The sequence below is a fragment of the Aplysia californica genome, unplaced genomic scaffold (genome assembly GCF_000002075.1).
Source record: "Aplysia californica isolate F4 #8 unplaced genomic scaffold, AplCal3.0 scaffold00487, whole genome shotgun sequence".
In the NCBI taxonomy this organism is placed as follows: Eukaryota; Metazoa; Mollusca; class Gastropoda; order Aplysiida; family Aplysiidae; genus Aplysia; species Aplysia californica.
Genome location: NW_004797757.1, coordinates 379,543 through 385,309, shown reverse-complemented (window position 1 = coordinate 385,309; position 5,767 = coordinate 379,543). Strand labels below are relative to the sequence as shown.

General features: G+C 43.1%; 1 protein-coding gene across 1 annotated transcript in view; it reads right to left on the bottom strand.

Annotated features, from left to right (window-relative positions):
- LOC101858660 overlaps positions 1–5,767 on the bottom strand; it is a gene marked incomplete in the record, with an annotated part of 99,093 nt that overhangs the window by 91,732 nt on the left and 1,594 nt on the right.

Below are 5,767 nucleotides of genomic sequence, written 5' to 3'. Positions count from 1 at the left end.
AGACGGACAGACAGACAGACAGACAGACAGACAGACAGGCAGACAGACAGACAGACAGACAGACAGAGAAAGATGTATCTTTCCTCGTGACATGTAACATTATTTATATGAATGAGTTCCCTTCCCCGTTCAAGTCAATGTGGCCTTAGAATTCCCCACATGACATACAAAAAAAAAATTCCCAAAATTCTGTTGTGAGCCAGCCAGTCCGCCTGGATAATAGCCAACTGTATTATCAATAACTGAACAAAGGGAAACTATTTTGTTGAGAAAAGAGAAGTGCATCGACATGATAACCGTCATAATGGTAATAATAGTAATATCTTTCTAATCTAGTGATTTTTTTACGTCCCCATCGACAAAATTTAGATCATTTTGGAGGCGGGATTCGGATCTTGCCTGTCAGAACCAACTCGGGCTGAGAGGGATGCATCCTAGCAGAAAGACCGAGATAACGGTACTCGATAAAAGAATGTTCTCTCCACTTTGGAATCGAATTCTGGTCTTTATCGCGACAGCCAAGAGCCTTACCACTACACCACAGAAGGCGGTGATAACAGTCATTTAGTGAAAGAAAAAAAAGCAAAAGAAAAAGACAGAAAAGCTTCAGAGATAAACACCCTTCAACCACCCGCTTCGCCACTCAAATTTTTCCGGACGTTAGTAAAGCAAGCAGGGGCGGAAACGTTCAACCACTGAGCTTATCTGAAACGCCATAAACTTGTGAGAGACAATAAGTACACAAAGTGACGAGGGCGAGAAGATCCCAAAGCTCTCTCGTCCTTCCTTGAGCGAATTTGACAGCGGAGTGGGCAGCGATTGTAAAATCCAGGAATTGCCGATAAAGCCCTGTTCTGACGCCACTCGTCCCTCATTGTAACGTCACTTATATAACTAGCCTCTGTCCAAGCATTCGAAACGTGGTGCCTGGCTTACATAAATGATTGGGAATGTTTAACACCTCCGTCGACACAATTTAGGTCATTTAGGGGGCGGGCTGAGGAGGGTTTCTTCGACCGTGTCTGTAAGGGCCAATCCGGGTTGAGTGATGTAACAAAAGGCGAAAAGTTTTCCTGAAGAAACGAGAAAGCGTCGCCTATCAATCTCATGAATACATGTAAAACGCTTTCGCAACAGCCGGTAAAAATGTCTTGTCTAAGTTATAACGAAATCCGGGTTTGAAGGATCCCCAATGTAATAGCCTATCTATATTTGTCGACAGGAATGACCCAGATCGGTGGAAACCAAGGAGATTAAAAGTAATTTAGTTCTAAACTCCTTGGTGGAAACCCATTAAAACTCCTCAGACAATCCAGTTTCAAGAACGACCGAAAACATTAACTTGAAGCAGAAACGCCTTCCAAGCAACTCAGCCCGATACCAATGGAACTTCATTCATTCATTCGTTCAGTCATTCATTTATTCGTCCTTTTATGTACATTGTATTTCAGTGTTGTTGATTTTACTGGTCCCTTCGACACAATTTAGATCATTTAACAGGCAGGCTTCCGACCCTGCCTGTCAGAGGCAAACCAAGCTGAGAGGGATACTACATCCCAGCAGAAAGACAGAGATACTCGAAACAAATTTTTCTCCTCTCGGGGATCGAACTCAATCTTCTGCGTGCGACAGCGAAACGCCTAACCGCTACACCACAGACGTCGGTCAATGGAACTGATGGCGCACCCTTTGGACAAAAGTCAAGAACTCACATAGATCTACGTCAACTACGCAGAGATAAATATGGCGATATAGTAATGGATGCCAGGGCAAAGCGACCCCCCCCCCCAACTCTCTCTCTCTCTCTCTCTCTCTCTCTCTCTCTCTCTCTCTCTCTCTCTCTCTCTCTCTCTCTCTCTCTTTCTCTCGCTCTCTCTCTCTTTCTCTCGCTTTTTTTCTCTCTCTTTTTTTCTCTCTCTCTTCTCTCTCTTTGTCTATTTACCTCTATCTATCTATCGCTCTCTCTGTTCCTCTATCTATCTATCCTCTCTCTGTTCCTTCCTCCTCTCCTTCCTCTTCTTCTTCTTCTTCTTCTTCTTCTTCTTCTTCTTCTTCTTCTTCTTCTTCTTCTTCTTCTCCCCACCCCTCCCTAATTCCTACTCAAACATCCACATCCACACAACGTAGTATAAGAACATCACAAATCAGATGTATGCGCCAAACAGACAGAACCACAAGCTCTGTGATGTCTGCTGACCGCGCCAATTTGGAGACCAGAGCCTGATTAAGGAAGATTTCCCTCACGTCCTGGTATGTTTCAACTCCAACAATCAAAGTCAGCGTCCAGGGTGATTGAAGGGTGCTCTGGTGTTGTTTGCTCCTTCTTTCCCATCAAATAACTATCAGACTATCGTCCTGGTCTCTCCTCCTTATTTTTTTAATGTGTGCGTTTGTTACTGTTACCCTTGTAACACTTCTAATCTTCGGTACTTATAAATATTGTGTTGCAAGTGCCGTAAAATTGTTACTTAACCTAAAAGTCAGCGCCTTCCTTGCGTCTGAATGGGGAATTCGGGTTTGCCTATGGTCGTGGTGAGGTGGGATGGGTTTCATTTACAAAGGGTGGAAAGATGTGCAGATTTTTATTTTATTTTATTTTATTTTATTTTTTTTTTTTTTGGGGGGTGGCAATAAGATCTTTCGCTGTCAATAGCCCAGCACCTATTCAGAAAACCTGGGTGAAGTGAGCAAAAATTCGTGTAAAGCGCCTTTCTTTATTACGGACACAATGCCGGCCCGAGCTGAGCCTAGAATTGAACTCGCAACCTCACGATTACGAGTCCGGTAGCTTAATTCTATTACAACGTAGTATCTATTGAATGTACACTGCAGAATCATGTAAAGTCATCGTGACAAAAGCTGTTTTCTAACACTACAATATACGCATTGCTATGTCACAATCCAAGAACAACAACAACTGGATTTTGTATAGATCCAAAAGGAAAGATCTCACCCAAAAGGGGAGGGAGCGTGGGAACTATTATGATACCAGCTTATGACAACGTCATATATAAACCAACTCACGTGACCAAAAGCAAACAGCGCGAAAGTCTTTGACTTGACCCCGCCTACCCTTGGGTCACCATGCCGTGGCCAACCTGTCCCTGGGAACACGCTATGATATAAGGATTAGGCCAGATTAAAAATTAATGGTTGGTGTCGGTCCACTTGATGGTCTGTCGCAATGTTTCTGTTCAACTTGACAGTTATCGGAATGTTTCTGTTCAATTTGACAGTTATTATCGCAATGTTTCAGTTCAATTTGACGGTTGATCGGGATGCTCCTGTTCAAATTCAGCTTGACTATCTACACGATGTTTCTGTTCTACTTGACGATCTGCCACTTAACAATTCGCCAGTCTACTGCAATCCACATTACTAATCATTTCACCTCTGAGTATATTATATAAATAATATGCATGTTTGGGACTGTATATTACTGTCTTATTTCGCATGATTTGGTTGTTGTAGTTTGTCCGGGGTAGGGGGGAGGGAGGGGGAGGAGGGGGGAAGGAAGAGGAAGGGGAAGGGGAGGGAATGCCCCCCCCCCCCCCCCCCCCCCCGAAAATTTTTTTTAAAAAAAAAATACGCCAAAAAAAGGGGGGGGGGCAAAAAAAAAAAATTCCCCCCCCAAAGAAGGATCCATCCCCCAAAAAAACCCCAAAATGGGGGCAAGGAAGGGAGGTTCCCAAAAACAACCAAAAATCCGGGGAACTAAAAAAAAACCGACACACAAATGCCCCCCCCCCCCCCCCCCAAAAAAAAAAAAGCAACAACAACCCTAAACACTAAACCCACACAGATATCCTTTTAACCCCATACATATCCTTTTGTCCTCACCTCACTTCTAATGTGTTTCTCGGTTTCTCGTTCAACGTATAATTTTATTCCGGCTCTGAAAAACGAAAACCCCGACATGCCGGGGTTACCCAGGACTAAGTTTCTGTCTCGTCCCGCGCTGGGTTTTTTTTTTTCCAACTCAATAGCTAAAACCAATTACATTCATTAAGGTAAGTCATCAAGTCATCCTTCTTGTACGTAGAATTCGATTACTCTCCCTCTCTCTCTCTCTCTCTCTCTCTCTCTCTCTCTCTCTCTCTCTTGCTCTCTTGCTCTCTCTCTTTCTCTCTCTCTCTTTCTCTCTCTCTCCTTCTCTCTCTCCCTCCTTCTCTCTCTCCTTCTCTTTCTCTCTTCGTTTCCCCTATTATTTTCCCCCTTTTACTCTGGTTTCTTCATAACATCCGTCCTCCCTTCTTTCACTCTCCCTTGCTCTGGGTGTCTTTCTGTGAGTGTGTCTGTGTGTGTGTCTGTCTCTATGTGTGTGTCTGTCTGTCTGTCTCTCTATCCTCCACCCGGCTTTCTTCTTTCTTGTCTTACATCCCCGCCCCCTTCCTTCTCTCCCTGTCTGCCTGCCTGAATCCCCCTCTCTCTCTCTCTCTCTCTCTCTCTCTCTCTCTCTCTCTCTCTCTCTCTCTCTCTCCTCTCCCCGTGGATCCTTCTCTCATCCGCTCAGACTCAGACCTCACCCTCTCCCTCAACTCTGTGGTGTCAAAGCAGATATTATCTACTTGAACCTTCACCGCGCGCAGCGTTAAAACATTGATTGTTTAAATGATAAAGTTAGCTTTAGTTTGGTAAAAGTTTTACGGCGCTTGCAGCTGCTTGCACATGTCAAATAAATGCTGTGATAAGATTGACACATGAAGTCAACAACTTAACATGTAGAATCAGTACAGTGCACCTTTGAACCACCCGTGTCTATAGAAACATTAAAACAAAATCAGACAAGGTACACACAAATTACTGACAGTGACGATGACAGCACAGACCAGATAATATCAATAATCAAGATACCATTTAAAAAAAAATATTTTAACAGTCAAGCTGGAGGTGTTTTGTTGATTAATTTTTTTAAATTTTATTTTAATGTTTTTATTATAATTTTTTTCTTTTTGGTTAAAAGCAAAAAATCCTCCCCAGTTTGACTGATGATTCATAATAAATTGTTATCATATACCTCAGGATAATACATGTATCAAGAATCATGATAACAATTTATTGATGATATTGTCAGTCAATAGTCAAACAGGGGAGCTTCGTGGTGGAAAATCCATCAACAGCTGGCTGAGCAGCATGAGGCATGCACAGTCAAGCACACCCGACGCTGGGAAGAAGTTATGATTTATATAGGGAGTCACAGTTTGAAAAAAACAACAACCCCATTCGCTTCGGCCCAGAGGTGGTCATTCAGTGCACGGGAAAAGCAAGACAGACCAACTGAAACAATAGGATGAAAGAAAAGAAAAGGGACGTGCCTGCAGTTGTACAATCTTAAACCATCCGCTATTCATAGAACAAGACACCCCCCCCCCCAAAAAAAAAATGGCCATATATGGCACAAACTTTACGTTTTATTTGACTAGTTTGCAGACAGTTTCACCGAAATCAGAAGGTAAAACTACTGGAGCAGCCACTTAATATTATAATGTCGTCGTTGAGCTGTAGTTTACAAGCCATTCTGAACAAAAACGACCAGAATTGAAGAAGCCAGAAGGGCAGGCCGTACCGAAAAGCCTAACTACAGCACACAGACCTGCAATATATAGTATAATATCAATACACACATGATGTGTATCTCTTAAAACAAACGAGGAAATTTACCCAGATTTTGAAACGCTATTCACACACACGTGCGCCACGCGCGCGCGCCACACACACACACACACACACACACACACACACACACACACACACACACACACACACA